Here is a 14,506-nt window from a genome sequence, read left to right as displayed (position 1 = left end):
CTGTCTCCCCACCATGTCTCACCATGCTGGGTGGGTGAGATTTTGGGGCTAGTGGCAGGGGCCGCTGAAGGACACTCCATGCTTCCACAGGATCAGGTCCAGAGTAGGGTTGATGCAAACAGCATCCTGGAGGTTTGTCACCTTTTGGGTTATGGGGTGGATTCAAGAAGCTATTTCTCTTTGCTTGAGGTTTTCCCTGCCACTTGGGCTAGTTGACTTCAGGGTATGTCTTCATGGACTGAAAGGTCTGGAATGGTTAATTGGGAGTGGACTGACATGATGTTCCTCTCCCTGGGCTTTTCTGCATTGATTAAACTCTTAATGCAATGAACAAAGCACCGTATTTACAAATCATGGCAATGCCACATTTAAGGGAAATCAACATTTGGAGAAAGAATTAAAGGGAAAAAAAGATAGAAGTTCACTTAGGCATGCCTTTCAGTAGTCATTGAGTTTGTCAATTGCTGCATAGTCATTGCTGAGTTTCAGGAGGCTTCATGCATATGTCACTCTAAATATTTCTTGGCTTTTTGTAGCTTCATGGTGTTTGGCTGAGGCTCAAGCTGTTTTCCTCCCCGTGATCTCCCTTTTATCAAGCGGCTGGAACTCTACATGATCATCTTTAACTTTGCTCTTAGTATATGCTCAGTATTTCTAGAAATGGCCTTATATTTTAGGGGAGAATTTCGCTTTCCTTTACTTTACGCAGCTTGCAAAGATTAAAAGAGAAAGGTTTCATGATCATACTACCCTATGGTATAAACACTGTCTCAGTATTTTTCCAAAAGGGAGCAGAAGTGAGAGCTGAATTTGGCTGTAGGAGTTTATTGTGTAATTTATTATCTCTCCCTGTGATTATCACCTTTATATTAGGAAAGAACATTCACTGAGTGCTAACTGTGCCAGCCACACATTGATTTTAAGTTCCTACAAATGGAAATTCTGGATCATAGGGTGTGTGTTTTATTATTATTTTTTGATAGATTACTACTAAATTACTTATTTAAATGAATGTGTCAGTTTCTACTGACACCAACAATGCTTGGGAGATGCTTCCCCCCTGCCCCCATTTCCCCAATTTTCTCAAATATTCTTCTCTATCCTCCAGGCACAGAGGTTTGAGTTTTACTCCTGGATTTATAGTACGTTTTCATCACTGGTCTGTGTAAGGCTCCTTGTTGTTTTAGTTTTTTTTTTTTTTTAACTTAGAATTTTTTATTGAGATATAGTTTAATTACCATGAAAATCACCATTTTAAAGTGAACAATTCGATGGTTTTTAGTGTATTCACAAGACTGTGCAACCATCACCACTTGCTAAATCCAGAATATTTCCATCACCCCAAAAAGATACCCTGTGCCCATTACCCATCACTTTCTATGCCCCCTTCCCACACTCTGGGCAACCATATATCTACTTAGTGTCTCTACGGATTTGTCTATTTTGGACATTTCATATAAATGGAATCATATAACATATGGCTTTTTGTATCTGGCTTCTTAGCATAATGTGTTCAAGGGTCATCCATGTTTTACCATGTATCGGTGTTTTATTTTTTTTATGGCTGAATAACATTGTAGGTATATACAACATTTTGCTTCTCCATTGATGGCCATAGGTGTTTTTCCTACTTCTTGACTATTACGAGTAATGTTGCTGTGAACATTTGTGTTCAGGTTTTTGTAGGAACATGTTTTCAGTTCTTTTGAGTATACACCTAGAAGTGGAATTGCTGGGTCATATGGTAACTCTGTGTTTAACTTTTTGAGGAAATGCCAAACTGTGCATCCAAAACAGATGGAATTTACATCTTTCCATTCCTGTCAGCAATATATGAGTTATAATTTCTCTACACCCTCGCAAAAATTTGTTATTGTTCTCTTAAAATTATTATTATTATAGCCATCATAGTGGGCATGGAAGTGGAATCTCAAAATTACATCTCTTTACCTAGCAATTCCAGTGATAACAATCTCTCCCAAAAATATACTGGCAAAAAAAAAAAAAAAAAAAAAAGAAGAGAGTTTCACTCATTGTGTTACTTATAATAGCACTATTTTGAGAGCATAAAATGAGAAACAATCCAAATACCCATCAATAGGAAACTGATCAAATAAACTAACATATATCTACACAAACCGAAACATATCCACACAGGTACATCCACTGTCTAATGCAGTTATATAAACCAATGAAAAAGACCTGTGTTGACTGTTTCAAAATGATTTCTCAAATATACAAAAAGCCAGGTGTAGAAATGTGCATGTAATATGCTACTATTCATTTCAAGCAAGGTCTTAAGTCACTGGTTAATCTTTTCCTATGATATTGAAAAATAAACCACAAGATTAGATTTATGAGGGAGGGCAGAAAAAAAGATTGAGGGGCCTATACAACCTAATTTATAGAATTGATTTTGAAACTACTTAAATATTTTACATAATTATAGAACAAAATTAAACTAAAAAGCCCAATCCTAAAAATTAAAGCAAAATGAAACAAACGAATCTGTGAAGTGAATTTGTGGCACATATGAAGAGGAATTATTTTAAGTTAGTTTAAAACACAGTTAATTTGGTGATATATCCCTGGGAGGGGGCATTAATCCCTAAGGGGAAACAAAACAAACAAATAAAACAAAGCAAAGAGAAGTTAAATTCTTTCAGTAATGTAGTGTTGGTATTCTTATTCAGGAAATCTTATGCGGGTAAGGCTTTGTTTGTACAGTAAAGCAAACAAGGAATTAGGTTGATGTCAGTGAGAATCACCATTTTGGACAAGGGGGAAGGGGCATACAGATGGACAACTGATGAAGTTAAGAAAATTATGTAGTCCTGAATATGAAACTCATGACGTATCTTATCTGGGAAAAAAAAAAACAAAAACCAAACAGCAACATATTTCTTAACTCCAGCCACTGAAAAGTCCCAGAAACCATGACTTAACCAGTAGTAATGAGCCCTCCGTCTCCTGGATTGTGGTCCTGAATATTACTGAAAAGAAGCCAGGCTCTTTGGAGAAATGGATGATACCAGATGTGGGGCAGGAAATGTACAAGGTAAATGTGGGTTTAGATCTACGTTTCCCAAAACTGAACAGGTCCCCTCTGGCATCCGTTTGTTAGCTGTGCTGGTGGAGGTAGGACAGGAAGGACAGCTTTTCAGCAGGGCAGAGGCAGGTGTGATGGCTCAGGTGTGAAGGAATGAGACCAAATGAGCAGGTGTAGTGATGCTGTGGTACTTGAGCCTGGGGATCCTTGTTAAGACCCAGATAATTGTTCCCCCAGTTGTATGAGTGCTGGCCGCTCACAGTTCACACTTGAACCAATCTCTGGGGATTGCATTCTGTGGAAAAAAGCTGCCTTGCCCAAGAGTACGCCCCTATTCAGGAAGCAGGGAGCTTTCTAAATTAGGACTTTAAATGGCCATCCCAGCTACTGAGGAAGTCCGATTGGATTGGCTGAGGTTTACAGTTGAAACTATACTGTAGTTTAGCTTTTTCCTCTGCAAAATCTGATTTCTCTCACTCCCCGAGAGCCCTCTCCAATAAACCTCCTGTGCACAAATCTCCATTTCATAGTCTGTTTCTTGGTGGAATCTGGCCCACGTGAATGAGTATAGGTGCTATTCTGGTTTATAAGCTCCATTCCCCATAAGAGCCAATATGTTTCATTTCCTCCCACGGGAATAGCTTTCAGGAGGCCTAGCAAGGGACATACCCAGTTGCAAGAATGCACTGCATTCAGAGGAGTTCAAACTATGGATTCTCGCTGGGTATTTATAGTTAATTCACAGTCCTCCCAGGCCAGGTATAGTTTACTAATTAGAGGTCATTTTTACCATGAGCAATGTTGCCTGGTAACATAGATGGCATTCCACCTTTATTAGGTTTCCAGGGGAACAGAGCTAGAAAGTTAACCCAAGGTCAGTTTTCCATAGAAAAGGAGAATGAATTTGTTAACCCTATATTTGCATTTGAAAACCCGCAAGTTTGTAAAGATAATTGAAACAGAACAAAAATCCCAACAACCCTCATTTAGGTGATACTAGAAAACTACCTTGTTATTTTGAAACCTGGCAAATAAAGGGAAAGAATAATTTATCCAGACTTGGTTATATGGATTGTGCCTTAGGATAATAAATGAGTTGGTAAGGGGAGTTTTCTCTTTATAGAAGTATGCCAGCTGAGAAATGAAGAATGATTAACTTAAGATTCCATCCATTTACATTTATCTCCTACAGAAAAGATGAATCTAGGCAATGTTATCGGTGACTGCTAATAGCACAATAGCACAAGAGGGACAACCAGACATTGTGTGCTCCGGATGGAAGTATACAGCACCACCGATGAAGTGTTCTTGCAAAGAGTTCCAGCCTGAATCTGATCAAGCTTCTAGATCTAAATACCAGTTGTTGGGGACAAGATGATATTGGGGTGAGGCAATTTGTAAAATGAAGACTGTGGAAAACTGTTTAGGACAAATGACTGTTTTTTCTTTTTTCTTTCTTTGCTTCTTTTTAATGTTTATTTATTTTGAGAGAGAGAGAGAGAGCGAGCATGCAGGGTAAAATCATAATAGGGGAGAGTGGCCTAGGCCTGCATTTAAGCATGTGACTCTTTTTTTTAAAACATTTTTTAAAAGTTTATTTATTTATATTGTGTAGGAGTGAGAGAGAGGGGAAGAGAGAGAGAGAGAGGGCACAAGCAGGGGAAGGGCAGGGAGAGAGAGAGAGAGAGAGAGAGAGAGAGAGAGAGAGAGAGAGAGAGAATCCCAAGCAGTCTCTGCTGTCAGCACAGAGCCCAACATGGGGTTCGATTTCACGAACTGTGAGATCAACAGCCAGAGGCTTAACTGACTGAATCACCCAGGCATCCCATGACCATTGTTTTTTCAACAAAGACATTGCAAGGGACACACACACACACACACACACACACACACACACACAGATATGAAGGGTAACATTTATAAATTAAAGGGACTTAAGAGACAAGAAACATATTAACCAATTATAATTCTTGAAACTTAATAAGATTCTGGTTTGAGCAAACTGTGAAAACATTGTTTATGGTTCAGTCGAGGGAATTTTAACACTGCCTGAAGACTGGATGATAGGAAGAAATAATTGTTAATTTTTTAGGTTTGATAATAATATTCTGGTAGTATTATTTTAAAAAGTCCTCAACGTTTAGAGATACAGGCAGAAATATTTACAGATTATGTGATAGAATATCAGTTTTCCTCCAAAACATTCTAGACTGTGGGTAATGGATTTGATGAAACCAGATTGACCATGATTTCATAACCACTGAAGCTGTGAGCATTAGGTTTAGGGGGGCTCATTATTTGGTTTCCTTTACTTTTATATGTTTGAGAATTTCCATTATAAGTAATAGAAGCATGTATACTCTTAATTTTTTTTTTGAGAGAGACATTTTAAATTAATTAATTAATTAATTAATTTTAGAGAGAGAGGGAGAGCGAGTGGGGGCAAAGAGAGAGATTCTCAAGCAGGCTCCCCACTCAGCGTGGAGCCTGACATGGGACTCAATCCCACATCCCTGGATCATGACCTGAGATGAAATCAAGAGTTGAATTCTCAACCAACGTAGCCACATAGGGGCCCTGATACATTTAATTGTTAATATAATAATCTCACTCCTGGGAATCCATCCATAGGTGTTATCCATGTATGAATGTTTAATGTAGCAAAACTAACACAAGAGAAAAAAGATTCTGCAAATAAGCTGAATCCCCAACAGTGACATATGGTTGAATAAATTGTGACACCATGCAGTCATTACAAGGAAATATTTGGAAGCAAACCAGTTCACCTTAGATGAGTTTTCAGGAATGTTGTTGCTGAATGAGAAAAGCAAGATGCACACATGAATGGAGGAGACCTCATTAAAAAAAAAAAGAAAACAGGCAAAAATTCTACGTAGGCACATTTGCATTTGTGTATATGGGAGGGTGTTCAGCAGGTGTTAACATGGTTACTTGGGGCCGGGGGGAGTGGGAAAGTGCTTTGGGTGGATGGTGGGGAGATGGGGCCGCTGAAAAACTTTGGAAAAATAAAAGGCAGCTGTGATGTGCCCATGTTCCTCTGGCCGGGTGGGCTATATGGCAGGAGCATGGGCCGTGGGGCCAGCCTGCGCTGCAGTCCAGCTTTGCCGCTTGCCAGTGGTGTCACAGTGGAGAGTCCAGCAGTGTTCACGAAGCACCTATTGTGTGCCGGTCTGGCCTGCGTGCTTGCGACACAGAGATGACCACTGCTGTTCCTGCCCCTCGGAAGCTGCCATGCTAAAGAAGGAAGAGAGTAGGTCAACATGTGTAAGTGTTTTCCACACAGGATGCTAGGGGCACATTACTTGACTTTTATGAACCTCAGTTTCTTTATCCATGTAATGGGATTACAACGTCTGCTTCACAGGGCTCACATGAGGATTAAATATGTGCAACATCAGTGTAATTGCACCCTCGTGGGCCGCATCCCTCTCAACATGTTCTTATTGTCCCTCCAGGTGGGAAGATGGGTAGTGAGAGTGGGTAAGGTGGGGGAGGGCTGTCGGTCAGGAAGATAAGTCTGAGAACTAAGGCACACAAGAGTAAGGCCAAATTTAATGCTAGTTTCTGGAGGAAATAGAAGAAAGGAGGTAAATGTATTTGTTTAATCATTCATTTGGAAGCATTTGCTTAATCCACTTACATTAGACATCAGTGAGTAAAGTAGACCAAGATCTGTGCCCCTTTAGAGGTTATGTTATAATCCAGAAGGAGGAGATAAGACAATAGACATTAAAAGAAAGAAATGATTATTTGTTTTTCGGGTGTGGAGTTTGGTAAGTTCTTTATAGATTTTGGATACTAACCCTTTTTATCCGATACATCATTTGCAAATATCTTCTCCCATTCTGTTGGTTGCCTTTTAGTTTTGTTGATTGTTTCTTTGCAGTGCAGAAGCTTTTTATCTTGATGAAGCCCCAATAGTTCCTTTTTGCTTTTAATTCCCTTGCCTTTGCAGACCTGTTGAGTAAGAAGTGGCTGTGGCTCAGGTCAAAGAGGTTTTTACCTGTTTTCTCCTCTAGGGTTTTGATGGTTTCCTGTTTCACATTTAGGTCTTTCATCCATTTTGAGTTTATTTTTGTGAATGGTGTAAGAAAGTGGTCCAGTTTCATTCTTTTGCATGTTGCTGTCTAGTTCCCCCAGCACCATTTGCTGAAGAGACTGCCTCCCCCCCCCCCATTGGATACTCTTTCCTGCTTTGTCAAAGATTAGTTGGCCATACATTTGTGGGTTCATTTCTGGATTCTCTATTCTATTCCTTTGGTCTGTGTGTCTGTTTTTGTGCCAATACCATACTGTCTTGATGATTATAGTGATAGCTTTGTAGTAGAGGCTAAAATCTAGGATTGTGATGCCTCCTGCTTTGGTTTTCTTCTTAAGTATTACTTTGGCTATTCAGGGTGTTTTGTGGTTTCACACAAATTTTAGGAAAAATGGATAGAAAACATGTGATTTATATTTGCAATAGAATACTACTTGGCAATGAGAAAGAATAAAATTTTGCCATTTGCAACAATGTGGATGGAACTGGAGGGTATTATGCTACGTGAAATAAGTCAGTCAGATCGGGGCGCCTGGGTGGCTCAGTCGGTTAAGCGTCCGACTTCAGCCAGGTCACGATCTCACGGTCCGTGAGTTTGAGCCCCGCGTCGGGCTCTGGGCTGATGGCTCAGAGCCTGGAGCCTGCTTCTGATTCTGTGTCTCCCTCTCTCTCTGCCCCTCCCCCGTTCATGCTCTGTCTCTCTCTGTCTCAAAAATAAATAAAACGTTAAAAAAAAAAAAGTCAGAGAAAGATACATGTTTTCACTTATAAGTGGAATTTGAGAAACTTAACAGAAGCCCATGGGAAGAGGGAAAGGGAAAGGGAAAAGGAAAAAATAGTTTCAAACAGAGAGGGAGGCAAACCATAGAGGCTCTTAAATACAGAGAACAAACTAAGGGTTGAAGGGGGAGGGGGAAAATGGGTGATGGGCATTGAGGAGGGCACTTGCTGGGAAGAGCACTGGGTGTAAATGACAAATCATGGGAATCTACCCCCGAAGCCAAGAGCACACTGTATACACTGCATATTAGCTAACTTGACAATATATTTAAAAAACAGCAAGAAATGATACTGTGTGACACATTAGAAAGTCCCATGGGAAACAGGAAAAGCAGAACAGAAGGAGTGAGTTAGTTTCCAGGGCTGTGGTAACAAAGTATCGCCGACTGAGTAGTACAAGCAACAGAAATTCCTTGCCCTCACCTCTGGAGGCCAGAGGTCTGAGGTGCAGGGGTCTGGGAAGGATCTGTGCCAGGTGGCTCTCCTGGCTTTTGGTTGTTCCTTGGCTGGTGGTAGCAACACCTCTGTCTTCACATGGCTTTCTCCCTGTGGGCATGTCCTTCTCTGCGTCCCAATTTCCTCTTTTTATAAGGACACCAGTTATGTTGAATCAGGGGTCCACGTGACTCCAGCATGACTTCATCCTAACTAATTACATTGACAATGACCCTATTTCCAATAAGGTCACATTCAGAGCTACTGGGGGTTCAGACTTCAGTGTATGAATTGGCTTAACAGGAGGGGAGGTTGAAGTGCCCAAGCGGGTGAGTGGTCAGTCGTGTTAAATAGGGAAACTTGTTGAGAGGGGGTTGGAGAGAAGGCTTGCAGGAGGTAGAGAGAGGGCCACGTGGATGTTTGTAGAAGGGTGTCCCGGGTAGAGGGGACAGCTGGTGCAAAGGTACTGTGGCAGAAGCAGGCCTGGGATCTTCCCAGAGGAGCAGGGAGCCAGCGTGCCTGCAGCAGAGTGTGAGGGGGTGAACCAGGAGATGAGGCCAGATAGCATCAGGCCCAGACCACGCATCCCTTGGAGGCCAGTGGAGGATTTTGGCTTTTACTCTGAGCACAGGGATTGCAGGTTCTGGTCAGAGTGCCACGCTGACAGCACACTGCGGATTGGTGGGAGGCAGGAAGCCACAGCTGTGACTCAGGTGGGAGATACTGATTTCGAAGAGAGCAGTGTCCTGAGTAGAGAAGCGAGGATGGGATCTGGTACACAAGAAAAGGGATTGACATGGGAACCGGGCCTTGGTAAATATGTATAATTTAAATGCTTTCCCCTTATTGCATATTTAAAGGATCTAGCAAAATACACAACGGACAGAAGACCCTCAGTAAAGGTTAGCTTCTTTCCTCTCCCTTCCGTCCTAGAGTCTGGCCTCCTCTGCAACTGCCCCGCTGTTCTCCATTTTCAATCACTCAGCTTAATCTTTATTGGCTCCTTAATCTGTAAAGAGGGAAAGTGGTATTGGCTTAAAGAAATGAATTGTAAATGGTCTTCTGAGGAATCACAGGTTTTTGAGGCAGTGCCTTGGTGTCCATGTGAATGAAAGAAATAAGTGGAGAAACTTCCAGGTATCCGTACCCATTCCCGCCCCGTCCCTGCTCCATTCCCCACTTCATCCAGAAAAACTCAGTATCCATTGTTTGTCTATCGGGGCTCATTAAAGAGTTTTGCTTTAAAAAAAAGATTACTGCTTCTTAAAAACAATAAATTTTTAGAGCATTTTTCCTATATGAGATATTTTAGAACCTTTTAAAACCAAAGGAATGAGTCTGTAATGGTAGAATTGTAGATCCTCGTTCTGTTTCTTTTGCTATGGATAGACTTTATGACTTCATCAGGTCATAGTGATGATGACAATGATAACTAATACTTCTCAAGGGCTAAACTTGCCTTTGTGTAGGATTCTGCATAGAAAAGTATAAAGAATGATGCTGTGCATAGTCAAAGTCATAGGTTTGTGAAGCTATAGACCATTGGAGCTTGGAGAGCTGTTCATAATATTCTAGTTGCAACCCTCTCATTTTATTAGCAAATAACTGAGAGAAATGTTGACTTGGTCAAGGTCATCCAAGGACAGGTGGGTCTAGAGTCCAGGTGACCTATGTCCCAGGTCCCCAATTTTCCCATTACATCCTGCTCAAAGGCAGATGTGTTCAGACTGGGATATGGAGTGCCATATTACAGCTGTTGAAACAAAGGGTAGATAGGAAATGTGTACTGAAGCCATTTGATGTGACATTTACTGTCCCTGGGAGTTTAGGTTTATAAGCTCCACCACATTTAAGAGCCTTTTAAAGTCTCTAATTGCTCATTTATCTGATGTTACAAAAACCGTCTCCACAGATACAGACTGACAGGTAAAGAGCTTGCTGAGAAATGATAAACTAACATAATGCATCTTCTCTTGAGAGAATTATCAAAAGCACCACAGTTTGTGGCAGTATTATGTAGTTATTATTGGCCGTGGCCTCCTAATTTTCTTGGGCAGTGTTTCATTTCTTGATCCCATGAACTACCACACTGTGAATAAACCTGGCAGTTCCCATGGAGACAAGTAGATCAGAGTGCCTGGTGAAGTGTAAAAAAAAAAACCAAAAAACCAGTTTGGGGGTTTCCCAGATCTGGGTGTGAATCCTGCCTCTGCCTCTTAGATTTGTCTTACTTTAGATAAGCACTTAACTCTCTAGGCCTCACTCCCCCCCCCCCCCCCCCACGTGGGAATTATAATAATACCTATGAGTGTTAGGATGGTCATGGCAATGAAGTAAGTAGAATCTGTAGAACGTCTTGTGCCCTGTCGGTCTTGTGGCAGGTGCCAGTCTGTGGACAGTCTGCTGGGAGGCAGGATGGAGCCTTGCGTTGCGCTGCAAGTGTGGGCTCTGGACCAGCAGCACCAGTGCATCCAGCTGGAGGCACGCTGGTGTGGCTTTTGAGTCAGGCTGCTTGGGGTCAAGTTTCAGTATGGTTCCTAATTAGCTATGTAGTTTTGGATGAACCATTTAATTTCTCAAAGTTACTGTTTATTCATCTGTGAAATCAGAAGGATGATGATAGGAATGCCTACCTCATGGGCCATTTTTACATATCAGTGAGATGCTGCGGAATTTCCCACGATGTCTGGTCTGTGAGGAGTCACCATTATGATGTGAGACTGTCATCCAGAAGCAGCAAGCCTGTGGGAAAGAAAACTAATATGACATTTTGAGATAAGGAAAGATATGTTCTATTCATATTTTCAAAGTTGCTAATACAGTGTTGGGCAAAATGCTCTCCTATGTATCTTTGGATTTTTCTCTGCATTTGTGTTTTCTCCTTTATTGATTCTTAAGGTTATAATTTTGTGCTTTCTCTCTTTCATTCCTGATTAGGCTGCCCAATGATGTATTCGTTGTATTGATTTTTTTTTTTCCCCAAAGAAACTGCTCTTAATTTAATCCTACTATTTGTTGATCACAGATTCATGGTCTTTTGAGTTTATATTTTTCTTCAACTTCTTTTTTTCTTTATCTTTGAACTTTTTTATGTTGAATGCTTATTTATTTTTATTCTTGTTTGTTTAATAGTATAAGTGTTTGAAGGTGTGAATTTCCCCGTAAGTACAATTTTGAATGTATCCTAGTTCCTTTTATTTTTTTAAGTTTGTTCATTTATTTTGAGAAAGAGAGAGGGATAGAGTGTCCACGAGTGGGGGAGGGGCAGAGAGAGATTCTAAGCTGGCTCTGCAGTGTTGGAGCAGAGCCCAAAGCAGGGCTCCACCAGGGGTTCCACTTGGGGCTCAACTCATGAACCATGAGATCATGACCTGATCTGAAACCAAGAGTCAGACGTTTAGCCACCCAGGGACCCTGAACATTTCCCAGTTCTAATTGGTAATGCTATTATTTTATTTTTTTAAATATTTGATAGTTGTAATTTATCTATTACCTGTGACCCAAGAGTTAATTAGGAGAGATGTTTTCCCCCAAATCTGCAAGTATTTGACTTTTCTATGTTTCCGTTTGCTACTTATTTATTGTTTTATTGTATTGCAATCTTAGAATGTAGTTCTTCGCATTATAACACCTTGGAATTTATGCCCAAAAGATGATAACTTTTGTAAATGCACCGTAGCAACCTAGAAAGACATAATTTTAATTATATCCTTAACGTATTTTATATCTTTACTTATTTTCATATACTTGATCTGTCAGAGCTCTAAAGCGTGCATTAAAACCTTCTATTACTTTCATATTTTTGTCAATTTCTCTTTGTATTTCCTATGGTTTTACTTTACTGATGTTGATGTTTTGTTATTTGATTCCTAATGGATCATGACAGTATTATCTCCACTGTGGATTGCATCCTTCATCATTGTGAAGTGGCCGCACACAGTGCTTTTGACCTTGAATTCAACTTTGTCTAATAACAGTGGTCACAATTCCTGCCTTGTCTCTGTTCAGGCTTCTGCTCCAGGTTAAGAAGCTGGTTTGGGGAAAGAAAAAGTGGTATGGCTGCCTATCCCTCTCTCAGCTCTGTCGACATTGTTTTTTGTTTCCCCGTGTGGTGGAGGAACAGCCTTCCACAGGGGTCCCTGCTTCTCCCCTGGCTCACTCAAGACCAGTGTCTCCATCTCTCCTAGGAGAGAGCTCTCCAGATCCCGTTCCCTGATGTTTTCAGATTTCCTAAGCACTGGGGATGCACCAGTGAGTAACACACAGACCCTGGGTCTCAAAGCCATCTCACTGTAGTGGAGACAGTCAAAGGGAGAGGTCACAGTGCGGAATAGCAATGGTTACAACTGATGTTGCCTCTGTTCTGTGTAAGTGGATGCTATAGTCCAGTCTTCCTGAGGAAGACATGGATCAAATATAGCCTGGATAGGAGTCAGCACGCAAATGGCAAGGACTTTGTGGGCATTCGAGACAGAGAGGATGCAATGATCTAAGGCACAGAGATGGCATATATATATCTATTTCACAAAGAAGGTAGTAGAATTTCAAAGAAGTGAAGTAACTAGCCAAATGTAAAGGTTAGTAAGTAAGAGAATCAAGATTTGAATTCATGTCTTTCTGACTCCAAAGTCTGTGCTTTGCCCATCCCAGGGTACCACTTGCCCAAATACCATTTCCCCTCTTTGGCATCCCATTTCCTTGTCTTCCTCTTGTATTTTTGTTCCTAGATATCACACTTTCTTCTGTAATAAAAAAGCTTTCACACAGAGGAGCAACAGTTTAATGTCTGAACCACTTTCTTTCCAAAGACATCTGTATCTTTTTTCAACGTTTATTTATTTTTGGGACAGAGAGAGACAGAGCATGAACGGGGGAGGGGCAGAGAGAGAGGGAGACACAGAATCGGAAACAGGCTCCAGGCTCTGAGCCATCAGCCCAGAGCCCGACGCGGGGCTCGAACTCCCAGACCGCGAGATCGTGACCTGGCTGAAGTCGGACGCTTAACCGACTGCGCCACCCAGGCGCCCCCAAAGACATCTGTATCTTAATGAGATTAAAGCCAAAAGCTAAAGGAATACAACTCCAGCAGTGGAATTTCATTCCTTATATAGAGAAGGAAGTTGGGGAAGTGCCTGAGAATGTTGTCAATGCCTGAGAAGTTTCACCACTTGAGTTCATCTGCAGGCTCACTATACCCTCTGCATCCTGCTTTCCCTCCTTCCTTCCCTCCTTCCTCTCTCCCCACTCTATTTCTTCCTTCCTTCCTTCCTTCCTTCCTCCCTTCCTTCCTTCCTTCCTTCCTTCCTCTCTCCCCACTCTATTTTTTCCTTCCTTCCTTCCTTCCTTCCTTCCTTCCTTCCTTCCTTCCTTCCTTCCTTCGTGTCCCTTTGCTCACACTGATTTCTAACTCCTTTGTACAAAGAAGTCTCTGGCTCATCTCTTCAGTGACTGAAGCCATGGAAGAGCCCTGGACCTCTGGGAAGGAGGTGCTGATAAGGGACACAGGCTTCAATAGTGAGAACAGAACTTTGCTCAGTTTATAGTTTTCTGAAGCCATTCCTGTTCAAGTCTCGGTTCTTCCTTCAATTCTAGGTCTTGTGAGGACTCCTCTTTCTGGAGTCCTGTGCCTTCCCTGTCTAAAAAGAGTTTTGAATTGCTGAGAATGCTGAACTTGTACTGTCAGGAGAAAGCCAGCTTCTTCCTGCCATGGACCTCAGGCTCTGCATGAGTTTCTTCTGTAAACTCTGCTGCCCATGTCAGCTCTCACCCTCACATCCCTTTGATGTGGAAGGCATTCTGAGGCCCTGACTCTGATTTTTCACTGCTCCAGGGGTGCATCTGCAATGTGGAGGTGGGGATGGGAGGGGCCTTCTCTCAGGTTTGTCAGAGTTCCTGTTTCAGGGAGATAGGTGGCCTTGCCAGGAGATGGTCAGTGAGAGCCTTCTTGCTCACAGACATTTTATTCTGTGGCTCAGCTTTTAGTGAGTTCTACTCATTGAGCATTGACAGGCAGTTGCATATTTACTAGAGAACTTCCAAATTCCAGTGATTGTTGCTTTGAAACCCAGGGATTCCCTAACACTTGACATGAATTATTCCCGACAGAATTATTCTTTCTGGGCCCACTCAGTCAGTCCGACACACACACACACACACACACACACACACACACACACACACAC

The 14,506-nt window shown here is 41.6% G+C and overlaps 1 long non-coding RNA gene across 1 annotated transcript; it reads left to right on the top strand.

Moving 5' to 3' along the window:
- Positions 1–34: 34 nt before the first annotated feature.
- On the top strand, positions 35–4,478 carry LOC121033746 (uncharacterized). The gene is made up of 3 exons (XR_005792085.1): positions 35–132; positions 2,915–3,058; positions 4,242–4,478. It is a non-coding gene; the product is annotated as an uncharacterized LOC121033746 (long non-coding RNA).
- The last annotated feature ends 10,028 nt before the right edge of the window (positions 4,479–14,506 follow it).

Source organism: Herpailurus yagouaroundi, unplaced genomic scaffold (genome assembly GCF_014898765.1).
Source record: "Herpailurus yagouaroundi ecotype Mexico unplaced genomic scaffold, PumYag 159, whole genome shotgun sequence".
NCBI lineage: Eukaryota > Metazoa > Chordata > Mammalia > Carnivora > Felidae > Herpailurus > Herpailurus yagouaroundi.
This window is presented reverse-complemented; position numbering and strand designations above follow the sequence as displayed.